The sequence below is a fragment of the Vipera ursinii genome (genome assembly GCF_947247035.1).
Source record: "Vipera ursinii genome assembly, chromosome: 2".
NCBI lineage: Eukaryota > Metazoa > Chordata > Lepidosauria > Squamata > Viperidae > Vipera > Vipera ursinii.
The window spans coordinates 70,953,754-70,968,428 of NC_139513.1; the positions used below are offsets into that span (position 1 = coordinate 70,953,754).

General features: G+C 40.2%; 1 long non-coding RNA gene across 1 annotated transcript in view; it reads left to right on the forward strand.

The window, feature by feature from the left end:
- Positions 1-11,106: 11,106 nt before the first annotated feature.
- Positions 11,107-14,675, forward strand: part of LOC310634063 — a 4,526-nt gene continuing 957 nt past the window's right edge. The window contains exon 1 of the long non-coding RNA XR_014491150.1: positions 11,107-11,233. This is a non-coding gene — a long non-coding RNA (uncharacterized lncRNA). The remainder of the gene's footprint in view (positions 11,234-14,675) is intronic.

Consider the following 14,675-nt stretch of genomic DNA (forward strand, 5'->3'; position numbering starts at 1 on the left):
TTAATTGCCCCCAACAATCTGGGTTCTCATTTTACCTACCTGGGAAGGATGGAAGGCTGAGTCAACCTTGGAAGTATAAAACAGAGAATCCAGCAGCTTCTCTCCAATACTACATCCTTGCACTAGCAGGAGGCTAGACTAAAATCCCTTCTAACCCTGGGCTCACTCAAGTTAAATTATTGTTTGCTTAACCATTATTTCTTGAATAAATCAAACTGGTTGAGTTCATAAGCCATAAGCCATATTTTGCAAACCATAGCAGTGGGGTTCTACACAACAAAAGAATTCAGAACCAAGCCAATCTAAGTATAGTTTACTGCAGCATCTAAACTGAAGGGAAGCAGCTATCCCTGGTGTTCATTTTGACAACTTGCCTAGGAAGTAAGTTTTAATAACAGCTGGGGAGGGTTCAGAAAAATTGAGTGAATTTATTTTTGTAAGATAATAAATGTTCCATCTCTTGCAACAGCATATTGGACCTATTTCTAAAGTTTTTCCAATAAACTCTTTGGAAGGGGAAAAGAGGAATCAGTATGAGATATGGAAGCTATGTGGTGACTCATAGAAACCGATAAATGTGGGTAGGCTTGAGAGAACTGTGGTCTGAAGGCAAAAAAGTTTTTGATTGTCCAGGAATCTGTTGATCTTTCTCCTGGTTGATCTTCATCCACGGTGAAATGCTTCACCGTGGATGAAGCTTTTCAATCCTGTGTATCTATGAGCTTCAAACACTTCTCTGGTACCTTCTGCTCTAGCATGTTTCATCTGCAGAGGACAAAAAAACAACTAGAGCAGTCACTTTATCATTCTTATGTAGAGGACTCGGTGATCTCAGCCACTCCAGAAGAGAGAAGTGCCAACACTTCCCAGCCCCTGGCCATTTGGTAGTTTGGGCTTGGAGAATTGTTTAGATTAAGCAGCCCTATCTGAGGAGGTCTCCTGGGTTTTCTTCTGCATATATGAAACCACTAAGACTGGCTGGAGGGATGGAGATAGAGTGAGCAAATGAGCGATATATCACTATGGGAATGCCGTGATAACTCACAGTAACAGGAGTTCAGTCCTCTGAGTGTTGAAAGGACAATACATGGTGTTGCCTATTTTTGATACTTTATGACAAGAGATAACTCTTGGTGGAGCAGTGGGCTAATGCCTCCTTAAGTAACACCAGCTGCCTGCAATTAGTGCAGGTTCGAGTCCCACCAGGCTCAAGGTTGACTCAGCCTTCCATCCTTCCGAGGTAGGTAAAATGAGGACCCAGATTGTTGGGGGCAATTAAGCTGACTTTGTAATAATGCCGCTTGGGGGGGGACCGAAAGCCCTAATAAGCAGGCATATACATAGAATGAAGGCTATTGCTAAGCACATTGATTTGTGCTTCTTAGATTGTAAGCCGCTCTGAGTCTTCGGAGAAGGGCGGGATATAAATGGGATTTTAAAAAAAATTGACCAAGGCTTAAAGAATAGATTCTTCAAGAACTTTACCAGCCCTTACTGTACTTACCACCATGTGAAAACCCCGAGTCCAAATGAACTCTGTGTCCGAGATCCTTAAAGGGAGAGATAGTTTCCACAGAGCGTATTGTGCTTGGTCTATAAGACTTCTTTAGGCATGTTCGTAGGACAGAGAAAATGCCTTTTGACGGACAGCACCTCCTTTGACCAACACTGTGAGGCAGGTAGAGTATCTTGGGCTCCTTTATGTGGCATAATAAATTCATAAAACACACTCAGCTACAGAGTGCAAGCAAGACCAGTGAACAGATCAAGTTGCACAGGACAGTTTGCATGCAACTGTGATCTCTTGTTAATATCTTGATTGTAATTGTAACTTAGTATGATGTATGCCCAGTGAAACATGATTCCTTTAGAATATCCTGGCTTTTGGAACAACCTGCCTCCAGAAGTGGTGAATGCTCCAACACTGGAAGTTTTTAAGAAGAGACTGGACAGCCATTTGTATGAAATGGTATAAGGTTTCCTGCCTGAGCAGGGGGTTGGACTAGATGACCTCCAAGGTCCCTTCCAACTTGTTGTTGTTGTTGTTGTTGTTGTTGTTATTATTATTATTATTATTATTATTATTATTATTATTATTATTATTATTATTATTATTATTATTATTGGAAGCTGCCCCTGCTGAAGTTTTCAACCAATCCATTGAGCACAAATCAAGAGCAACTAAAAAGGCACATTGCCAGGATAGTATAAAGAAATCACACTCACAAACCATGAAATGGCAAATTCCTTTGTATACTTAACAATTTCACCTGAATACTTATTTGCTTCAGGCTTCAAAAAATCAAAGGTTTATTACAAAGGCTTATCACAAAAACAAACAAGGCCTTATCACAATGTATGAATAATGTAAATAAATTTTTAATAGCAGTATAAAGACAAAATCAATAGTATTAATTTTGTATTAATAGTAACCCCGGAAAAGCCAGAGATAGAAATGAAGAAAAAAAAGAGAAGTTTTGAATTCAGAACCCTAACTTTATCAAGTAGACTTTTTATATTTTGACTCTGTGACAACCATTTTTTGCATGGTAAGCCCAATTTACTCTCAAGTATACAGTATGTTCCTCCATTCAGTACCCATTCAGTACCCCAAATCGACCTTTCTTTTTAAATGACAAGAATGTAGAAGAAACTACACTTGGTTTTAAATAATACTGAATAATTACTACTACTACTTCATTTTCATAGATTACACTTAAGGAACTAAGATGTGCAGTACCTCTACGTTTCCCCATGCTAATTTAGTTTCTGTGATAAAATTGCCCCTAATTAAATTTGAATTTATTCAAACTTGCTGATAATATTCTACCCAAGCAATCTATAAGATTTCCTTTGAAATCTTTTTGTTAAGAAATGACCACTTTTGAGACCCACAACAGAATTCCGTGGGAGTCTGACACGCACCATTTGTTTCTGAATGTTTTTAGTGTCAGCTGTCTTTTGTCCTTTTGCACAGAAAATAAGCGATTGAACAGAGTGGCTTGAAAATGGAAAAAGACTTGGCTAAAGGCACCCTGTTGAACTTCTTGGATACAACTCTGCTGAACTGTGAATCTCTCTCCCCACCCTTTTTCCCCCAAACACATTCCTTAAGAAAAGTCAGAAGTCAAATTGGTAGATACTATATTTTTTTACATTTCTCCAGGGAAAAGATCCAGTACTGACATCTTAATTGCCATGAAGTTTATTTGCATGGTAATAATTATCTGTAATGAACCAAAATACTGTTTTTGCATCATGACTGTAGTAAGCATGCAAAACCTTTCCACAGTCAGAGTCTCTCTATTTCTGCCCACTTCAGAAAATGTAGATGTTTATTCCCTTAACTGATACGGTCCCTGAGTATGAGGTCCTGGAGACAGGATATGGACTAAATGAATAAATGTCTATGGAGATTTTCAGTCTTCCAGGTCATGGTTGCCCCAAAGGTGTTTTTTCAAAAGGCAACTGGACTTTGTTTTTACTCGAAGATGTTTCACTAAAAGGAGTTCCGAGAAGGTTTGCATTATTCAGGTGACCCTGAGGGCACAGATAAACCTCCACGTGGCCCCAATAACTCTCAGAAAGAGAGTTGGGGGCCGTATGCTGACTCTAAAAACCACTTAGAAAGGGCTGTAAAGCACTGGGAAGGGGTATAGAAGTCTAAGTGCTATTGCTGTTTACATAGTACAATTAAATCTTGTCACATAGATCACATTGTGCTTCCCCACTCATATTGATGTGAGGAAATCTAGGGCTCAAAATGAACTAAGGCTTGTGACCAAAGTCACAAAATAACAACAAAAAAACTTCTTTCAAAGTGAAAAAGAAAAAGAAAAAAAAGTTAAGGAAATGATTGGTCCATTAGTGGGGGAAAGTGGCAAGAAGGTGACAAGCAACAGGGAGAAACCAGAACTATTTAACCCATTTTTTTTGCATCTGTCTTTACATAAAGGGAAAAACAGTCCAACCTATCAAAAACAGTGCCATAAAATCAGATTAGAAATACAAGATAAGATAGGCAAGAAAATGGTAAGTGAGCACCTGCCCAGCCTAGACAAGTTCAAATCACCAGGACCAGATGGATTATACCCCAAGGTCTCAAGGAACTGGCAGATGTGGTCTCAGAACCACTGAACTATATTTTTCAAAGATCCTGGAGCACTGGGGAACTACTGGAAAAGAGCTGATGTAGTTCCCATCTTCAAAAAAGGGGAAAAAGTAGTTCCAGGAACTACTACAGACCTATCAGCCTGACCTCAATACCTGGGAAGATTCTGGAAAAGATAATCAAACAACGAATTAGCGAACACTTAGAGGCAAACAAAGTCATTACTGAAAGCCAACATGGGTTTGTCAAAAACAGATCATGCCAGACAAATCTTATCGCATTCTTTGACCAAGTGACAAAATTAGTGGACCAGAGGAATGCTGTGGATATAATTTATTTGGACTTCAGCAATGCATTTGATAAAGTAGATCACAACCTACAACTTGATAAGATAGAAAAATGTGGTTTAGACAGCATCACCACCAGATGGATTCATAGCTGGCTGACCACCTGTACTCAGCATGTGGTCCTCAATGGAACTGCATCTACATGGGGAGAAGTGTGTACTGGGGTGCCCCAGGGCTCTGTTCTAGGCCCAGTGCTCTTCAACATTCATCAATGATTTGGACAAGGGGATAGATGTGGAACTCATCAAATTTGCAGATGACATCAAGCTGGCAGGAATAGCCAACACTCCAGAAGATAGGCTTAAGATACAGCAGGATCTGGACAGACTTGAACATTGGGTACTATCTAACAAAATTATATTCGATGGTGAAAAAAGTAAGATTCTACATTTAGGCAAGAAAAACCAAATGTACATCTATAATATAGGTGATTAATAGTAGTAGTAGTAACTGTGAGAGGGATCTTGGAGTCCTAGGGGACAATCACTTCAATATGAGCCAGCAGTGTGCTGCAGCTGCCAAAAAAGCCAACACAGTGCTAGGCTGCATTAACAGAGGGATAAAATCAAGATCATGTGAAGTGTTAATACAACTTTACAATGCCATGGTAAAGCCACACTTGGAATACTGCATCCAGTTTTGGTTGCCACAATGTTAAAAAGATGTCAAGACTCTAGAAAGAGTACAGAGAAGAGCAACAAAGATGATTAGGGGACTGGAGGCTAAAACATATAAGGAACGGTTGCTGGAATTGGGTATGTCTAGTTTAATGAAAAGAAGGATTAGGGGGAAATAGCTGAGGAAAGGAGGGAAGCGAAAGGCAAGGGAGAAAAAGAAAGATACACCTAATTGATTGCAGAATTCCAGAGAATAGCTAGAAGAGATAAGAATGCCTTCTTAAATGAACAGTGCAAAGAAATAGAAGAAAACAATAGAATAGGGAGGACCAGAGATCTTTTCAAGAAAATTTGAGAGATGAAGGGAATGTTTCATGCAAAAATGGGCATGATAAAGGACCAAAATGGCAGGGACCTAACAGAGGCAGAAGAGATTAAGAAGAGGTGGCAAAATTACACAGAAGAACTATACAAGAACGAGCTTAACATCCGTGATAATCACAATGAGGTGGTCACTGACCTCGAGCCAGACATCCTAGAATGTGAAGTGAAGTGGGCCTTAGAAAGGTTGAGCAACAACAAAGCTAGTGGTGGTGACAGTATTCCAGCTGAGCTATTCAAAATCTTAAAAGACGATGCAGTAAAAGTGCTACACTCAATTTGCCAGCAAATTTGGAAAACTCAACAGTGGCCACAGGATTGGAAAAGATCAATTTACATTCCAATTCCAAAGAAAGGCAGTGCCAAAGAATGTTCAAACTATCGCACCATTGCACTCATTTCTCATGCTAGTAAAGTTATGCTTAAAATCCTACAAGCTAGACTCCAGCAGTATGTGGATCGAGAACTACCAGAAGTACAGGCAGGATTTCGAAGAGGCAGAGGAACTAGAGATCAAATTGCCAACATACGCTGGATCATGGAGAAAGCTAGAGAGTTCCAGAAAAACATCTACTTCTGCTTCATGGATTATGCTAAAGCCTTTGATTGTGGATCATAACAAACTGTGGCAAGTCCTTAAAGAGATGGGCGTACCAGACCATCTTATTTGTCTCTTGAGAAACCTATATGTGGGCCAAGAAGCAACAGTGAGAACTGGACACGGAACCACTGATTGGTTCAAAATTGGGAAAGGAGTCCGGCAAGGCTGTATACTGTCGCCCTGCCTATTTAACTTATATGCAGAGCACATCATGAGAAAGGCAGGGCTAGATGAATCAAAAGTTGGAATTAAGATTGCCGGAAGAAATATCAACAACCTAAGATATGCAGATGATCCCACTCTAATGGCAGAAAGTGAAGAGGAACTAAAGAGCCTCTTGTTGCAGGTGAAGAAGGAGAGTGCAAAACTTGGGTTGAAACTTAACATTAAGAAAACCAAGATCATGGCATCTGGCCCTCTCAATTCCTGGCAAATAGATGGGGAAGAAATGGAGGTAGTGACAGATTTTATTTTCCTGGGCTCCAAGATAGTGATGCAGACTGCAGCCAAGAAATTAAAAGACGCTTGCTCCTTGGGAGGAAAGCCATGGCAAATCTAGACAGCACAGGCTTCAGAAGATGGTAGAGGACAGGAAGGCCTGGAGGAATGTTGTCCATTGGGTCGTGATGGGTCGGACACAACTTTGCAGCTAACAACAACAACAACATGAGTTATCTGCCCATAAAGGGTGCATTTTATGGGGAAACAGAGTCATAATTCCCACTTCCCTAAGAGACAGGGTTTTACAATAATTACATGAAGGCCATCCAGGCATTGTCAGAATGAAAGCTTTAGCTAGAAGCTACCTCTGGTGGCCTGGCCTTGATAAGGCCATTGAGGCTCAAGTCCATGGTTGTTATACATGCCAGCAATCTAGGCCTGAAATGCCACAGGCTCCAGTTCACAGGTGGGAGGAAACGCACACTCCCTGGTCTAGGGTTCACATAGACTATGCTGGTCCCTTTCAGGGACAGCTCTTCCTTATAGTAGTGGATAGCCACTCAAAATGGCTGGAAGTAATTCCAGTTCCTAACATGACTACTGCTAGGACCATCCAGGTGCTGAGAAAACTCTTTGCCACACATGGGTTGCCAGATGTCTTAGTTTCAGACAATGGGGCCCAATTCACTGCTGCTGAATTTCAGGCCTTCCTTAGAACTAATCTCATCAGACATGCAATGTCTGCGCCTTTTCATCCATCTTCTAATGGTCAAGCCAGTCCTCACATGGACTATCAGGACTTTTCCTTTCTTAACTGAGGCAGAACCGGAGGGAGAACTGGGGAGCCCTGGAGTGCAACATGGGTCCCCTGAAGGAGCAAGCCAACCAAACTTCAGCAACCGCTGTGCCTAAAACAGTCTGACTCTGGGGTGGGTCAACCTGGAGAGGCCAGCCAGAGTGCATCGAATCCCCTTGACTCAGGAGCACAAAGGGACACAAGTCTACACAGCCCACTGGGTAAGCTGGTAGACCACAAAGTGATGGGAACTCCAAGAAGTTCCTCTAGGGCACACAAGCCTCCTTCATATCTTGCAGATTACGCTGTAAAATAAAAAGCTATATATTGTTGTAATTCCTGTTGCCACTACACTACAGAAACTAGTGCTGTGATGTAACTGTCTAAAAGTGGCATTTTTGAAGCCTATTCATTGAAACGTTGTTTAATAACATTGTAACCGGCATTGTTTTTTTAACTTTTATTATTATTATCACTTTTATTTTAGTGTGTTTGGATAATGAGTCTTGACAATTGTTGAGACTAATTGGTGTTATTATGGTCTGGTCTAAGAGGGGAGGGGTGTTATGTACTGGGCTCTTAAAGTATACCACGTGGGTTGCTGGAGCAGCTAACAGCTCTCCAGCAACCCAGACTACAACTCTCCTGTGCTGCAATTGGCTATCTCCAGGCGGCAATGGTTGATTCAAACCTATTGGGTACTGCCTAGGGGCTAGACTATATATTGCGGCTAGTTGCAGCCTTTTCCCCAGTACAGTTTCTGCACAAAATAAACTATGAGTTACCTTGTACTCAGCTTCGCGTCTTCATTCCTGTGCCAAAGAACCCGCTATTTAACAGTTTAGGGTTTCCTGCCTGAGCAGGGGGCTGGACTAGAAGACCTCCGAGTCCCTTCCAACCTATTCTATTCTATTCTATTCTATTCTATTCTATTCTATTCTATTCTATTCTATTCTATTCTATTCTATTCTATTCTATTCTATTCTATTCTGGATTGTTAATTCACTGGATTGAATAGAGGATATTTTTTATAAAATTTCTAAACTAGAGTTTGACGAGGAAAATATTCTTCATTACTGTTTTTTCCAAAAGAATCAATGGATGGAAACTAATCAAGGAGAGAAGCAACCTAGAACTAAGGAGAAATTTCCTGACAGTTAAACAATTAATCAGTGGAACAACCTGCCTCCAGAAGTTGTGAATTCTTCAACACTGGACGTTTTTAAGAAGAGACTGGACAGCCATTTGTCTGAAATGGTATAGGGTTTCCTGCCTGAGCAGGGGGTTGGACTAGATGACCTCCAAGGTCCCTTCCAACTATTATTATTATTATATTATTATTATTATTATTATTATTATTATTATTATTATTATTATTATTATTATTATTATTATTATTATTTTCTGTGGTGTTGCAGCAACAAAAAAGAGATAGCTTTAGTCTCCTCCTCTGCCCAATGAGTTGAAAAATACCAATCTATTTACATCAGCAAACCACATTTATACAATTATCTGGAAAGTTTAGCTGTGGAAACCAACGTTCTCAGAGTCATGTAGAGATAGATGGAAATAAAACATACAAAGATAATACAGGTGGAACTGCTTTGAAGTTTCATGTACAATTGATGTTAATCCTCTGATAATAAACTATGAGAATCCTGGTCTGACATTTAATCCCACAGGATGTTGCAAGTGGGATTAAAAATTACATTTGATGTTTTTCGGTCAGCCAAGACTCCCTGTATTGCTTAGTGTAGATACAGGAGAAACCTGAGGGATGAAATAACCCAGGAAATTATCTTATTTCCTCTATAGAAGTCTGTTCAGATATGACCAAATTCAGTGGGACTTTCTTTTGGATAACTTTGTTAGTTGTAGCCTAAAAGAAGCAATTCAAATATATGCTGTTAGTTTCCAAGTCTTAGACTGGAACCAAAGATGTGGTCAAAAATGGAAAATAAGCATAAAGCACGAAGTGTAAAATAATGTAGCCACAGTTCCTGAGCAATTCAAAATTGTTTACATTAAATCAGAGAAGTGAAGGCTTGTCGTTTTATATGCCTCATGGAAAAAAAATCTATGTGGTCACTAGGAGTCCAAAATGACTTGACGGTACATAGTCAGTCATTTTGTATGTCATCTACTCATTGGATTCCACATGGTTTTACAATATTAAAATATTAAAGCAACACTATATCATTAAAATATATAGATCACCACCTCTCAATTAAAATTCTTCCTATGCAAAAACTCTCTGTGAGAGAATGGTTTTTATCTTTTTTCCCCCTAAAGAAGTAGATCTGACCTCTCAGGAAGCAAGACTCTACAGCAGGATCATCTCCCAGCTAGGCCCAAGGCAGACTAATAACAAGGGTCAACGCCATAAATAGCTTTACAAGTCTCCATCAGTTCCTTGAATTCGTCTTGGAAGCATACAACAACCAGTGCAGTCCCCCCAAATTAGGGATTAGCTCTGGTTAACTAGTGGCACCTGCATTCTAGAGAATCTGCAGCTTTTGAGACTGTTCATTAGACAATCTTTCTCTGGCCTACCTTCTTGGATATATACTGCTCAAAAAAATAAAGGGAACACAAAAATACGTAAGACATGTCTTATTTTTGTGTTCCCTTTATTTTTTTGAGCAGTATATTACAGACTCTGGAATTAAGTGGTGGGGGGAGACAAAGAGGGAGAATACCTTGAAATTTTCCAGAAGTAGCCTGGAATCCATTAGGCCATCATTCATTTTTCTAGTGCATTCCTGCCCTTTGGAATCTCCAAGACTATGGCAGGAAAGAATAGCACTGCACACAGCTGAGCAATAACACGGAGTAGAAATTTACACTGATACTTATTAACCAGAATTGGCTCATGAAGGTTCATATTAGAACTCTGCCTGTCTCAAGATGGCTGAATGGGAAAAGATTAGATAATGGCATGTTAGCATGGATTTGGACCAGACTTTCATTCTTTTAATGTTTTATATTCTAACTGGTTGAATTTTACAGTTTTTAAAAATGATTTTATATGTTTTTAAATTTTTGATTGGTAGTTGCCCAGAGTTAGTTAGAAGACGGGTGGCTACATAAATGTTATAAGTGAATTAAAGTTATAAATAAATGTAAAAAACAAAAGAGCCTGTTTATCATCTAGCACAGAATCAAGGATTCTTTACTCTAGACTGTCCTGCTTTAGCTATTAAGCTGTATTCACAGATGGGATGAGAATCCAAAGGCCAAGATTTTTGGCTAGCACTGCCTTCCCCTATCTTGTGCATGCCACATACGGGGAAGTCTCTCCAATAACTACTGTGTGACACTGATCCCATCTGAAGGAGATTAAACCATTTAATGTCACATGAATCCACTTTCTACAGATTTTAGTCATACAGACAGCTATGCACAGTGAGTGAATGGTCAAGACTTCCTAGCTGTTTTAGCTTCATATGTGGAAACATTCTTAATTCTCTAAACTCTGAGCTCCAGATTTTATTGCTTCTTTTCCTGCTTGGCTTTCACCAGCTTTGTAGATTCCAAGTAGGATGATGCATTAGCAGCATTCATGGCACGTACTGATCCTTACAAAGAATGTACAGGGAATGGTTAGTGGTGACGTACACAGATGGAGTTCCACGTACATGTACCATGGCCTAGCAAAGGGAAAAACAAGTTTAATTCAGAGATTTAAAGTCACCTTCCACCACTTTTGTCTTGGCACTGAGCAAGGCAGGATGCAACTTGCTGAAAATGGGCTCTTTAAGCTACCCAGCTTTGTTTTTTTTAAATCAGGATTATTCAATGCATTTTTATTTCATAGGTGGAAGAAGGGGAAATGGAGGAGTCGTGGTGGTGCAGTTGTTAGAATGCAGTATTGCAGGCACAGCCAAAAGTTTGATCCTGACTGGGCTTGAGGCTGACTCAGCCTTCCATCCTTCCGAGGTCGGTATAATAAGGACCCAGATAGTTGGGTGCAATAAACCTCTGTAAATCGCTTAGGGAGGGTTGTAAAACACTGTGAAGCGGTATATAAGTCTAAGTGCTAGTGCTAGTGCTAAATGGAGTATTGGAGGTGACCTAAATAAATAAATAAAAAGGTAGCAAGGTGGATGGAGTACAACAATTAGAATACTGAGCCAGAGGGGAGTTAAGGAGAGAGGAATGCAAAGGAGGGCGATTCTGTGCCAACAAGCCTAGATTTCTGTTGATTTAATTTCTTGCTTGTTGCCTAGGAATGCAAGTTGGCTCTCCTACAAGCTCTGGCCTGTTCCAGCCTTGCCTGAAAAATCCTGGTTTATACATTAACGTTAGCTCCTTTTGGAACCTTCCCTGTTAATTGTGCGCCTGACCTTATTAAGTAAGGCATCCCAAGGATGTATTTTATAAAGAAAGAGTTTACTTTTCTGAAAACCCTGTCCTCTGCATGCCCATATATGAGAGCTGACTGTACGCACCCTCCACAAGGAGCAGAAACATTCTGAGTTCACATATCATGCTACATTATAAGGCATTCATTTGGCTTGAGCTTAGCATTGTATTTGAGCCAGCCATTGTGGTTTATAAATCATGGCTTATATAATTGAGAGTAATCCACTGAATCTAAGGGTTGACCAAAAGGAGGAAATATATTTTGTGATGTGTTGCAAACCTTGCCTCATGCTGAAATGCACGTAGCTGTTTCTCCATTGGCAATTTCATATTTATATTCTTTTTAAATATATAAAAAGTTTATTAAAACTTTTTAAGCGAAAGATAAAATCTAATGCAAACTAATATAAAATAAGGAATTTAAAGTAAGGAGAGCCAGTTTGGTCTAGTGCAGGGGTAGGCAACCTCGGCTCTTTTATGACTCATGGACTTCAACTCCCAGAATTCCTGAGTCAGCATAGCATAGTGCACTCGGGAATTCTGGGGGTTGAAGTCCATGAGTCATAAAAGAGCTGAGGTTGCCTACCCCTGGTCTCGTGGTTAAGGCATTAGACTAGAAAGCTAGATACTACAAGTTCAGGTCCAGCCTTAAGCCTGAAAGCCAGATTTCTTGGCAAGGCTTTTTAGAAATTGTCATTGCTTACTCCCTAGGGCTGAGAAGGTGTGGCTGGTCTAGTCACCCAACTGGCTGTGTACCTAAGGCAGGATCATAACCCACTGTCTCAGGGTTTCTAGCCAGGTGCTTAATGTTAATCACAGCACCAAACTGCAGGACAATTTAAGGTAAATCCTCCTACCTTTATTTCCCCATTTGTCTAGCGACACCATAAGGTGAGAAGAAAACACCATCGGTTTTTCTTCTTGACATGTAGCAGAGCACACTTGGATGTAAATAAAACAAATAAGAAATAGATAAATATAAGAAAGGGAAAAGAGAAAGAAAAAAGTGCAAGAAAAAAAACTAAAAAAACAAAGAAGAGAAAAAGATACAAAAAGTGACTTCTGATATTCTTCACAGCAGTTATAAGTACAATCTCTTTCTCTAAAGTTACAGCATGATAGATACTCTTGTTTCTATAATCCTAATCATCAAAGCCATAAATGACAAGTCCATGTTTCCATTTTGACATCCACAAGTTTCTCTTTTCTTTTCTCTAATTAAAGAAGTTAATTTATCCATCTGGGCAAAATTTATCAATTTCACCAGTCATTCCTCCACGGTGGCCAAGAGTTGGATACGAGATGGGTGGCAAATACATTTCATAGTAAATAAAAAATAGTGGATAATCTTGAATCTTCCCACCTCTGTGCAAATAATAATCTCACTGCAGTAATCCTACATTGAGATGATGTCAGGCCCAAATTTTTTTTCAAAAAGGTCACACAGGGTGATTCTTCCAAACAGATTCTTCTTTATTTCATTATGGTCTTGTACAGTGATATAGAAATATCTTAAGTGAAACCAGACACAGTAGAGCATGGCTTTGCTGCAGTGCATGAACTCTGCCAGCATCATTTAAGTGCCGTATTCTGTTCTTGCAAGATTTGGTCCACCTATTGCACTTGGCTCATTCTGAAAAGCAATCTCTGTTCAACAGCAGCAGCTGCATCTTTGGAACTACAATTCTCTTAGTAGCTGAACAAAGCAAAATTTCAACTGTTGCAGTTTTCATTAATACAAACGTGGTGACAGCAAAAAAATAAACTCCTATATATTTCTCCAGTCATGTACCTGTGGCACAGAATCCTCTTTCTTCCTCTTTATGGCATGCTAAGCACATAATGAGGGATGCGGTGGCTCATGAGGGACGTGGTGGCTCAGTGGGTTAGGACGCTGAGCTTGTCGATCAGAAGGTTGGCAGTTTGGCGGGTCGAATCCCGAGTGCCGCGTAGCAGAGTGAGCGCCTGTTACTCGTCCCAGCTTCTGCCAACCTAGCAGTTCGAAAGCATGTAAAAATGCAAGTAGAAAAATAGGGACCACTATGGTGGGAAGGTAACAGCGTTCCGTGTGCCTTTGGCGTCTAGTCATGCTGGCCACATGACCACGGAGATGTCCTCGGACAAGCGCTGGCTCTTCGGCTTTGAAACGGAGATGAGCACCGGCCCCTAGAGTTGGAAACGACTAGCACGCATGTGCGGGGGAACCTTTACCTTTACCTTAAGCACATAATAAATATAATAAACATTAGATCAGACTGAAGGCCTCTCTTGTCCAGCACTGTATTCCCACACTTGTCAACCAGAAGCCCCTGGGAATCCTGATATCCTGGAGCCAAAAGCACACTAACGCTTGTGTTCCCCAGGGACTTTCTGACATTACTGATCCTAGGTAGCCTTATCCTCCAATAACTCATCTAATCCTCTTCTTAAATTGACTGGTGAAATAGCAACTTCTGCAAGCCAGCTATGCAGTGAAGCACTGAGGTGCCACAAGTCACAACATTAAAGCCGTACAGATTGAAGAATGAAAATTATTCCGCTTGAGTGAAATCTCAGCCTTCTGGAAGAGCCCTTGCCAGAGTGGGGATGTAAAAGAGACTACTGTGTGTGAGTTTTATTTCTTCCCACTTTGATGTTTCATTTGGGATGGAGGGCAGAATGGGAACGTCACTGCTGATCTGTTGCAGTTGTGACTTTACAGTTAGTTCAGACTGCATAGTCTGGCATCACTGTCTCAAGACAAAAGCTGCCATCCTTGCTTACTTGGTTGATGGCAAATGCTTTAGGACAGTGTTTCTCAAAGTAGGGGCCTCTAAGATGTATAGACTTTTATTTGTAGGATATCTATTCTGACTCTGTTTGCATAGGATCTCTCTCTCTCTATCATAATAAACTCTATCTTTCATAATCTCTCTCTCTCTATCATAATATCCATCCATCCATCCATCCATCCTATTTCTTAATCCTCAGATTGCATTGCAAGGACTAAATCCAGTTTCACTAGGAGTCATGGTAT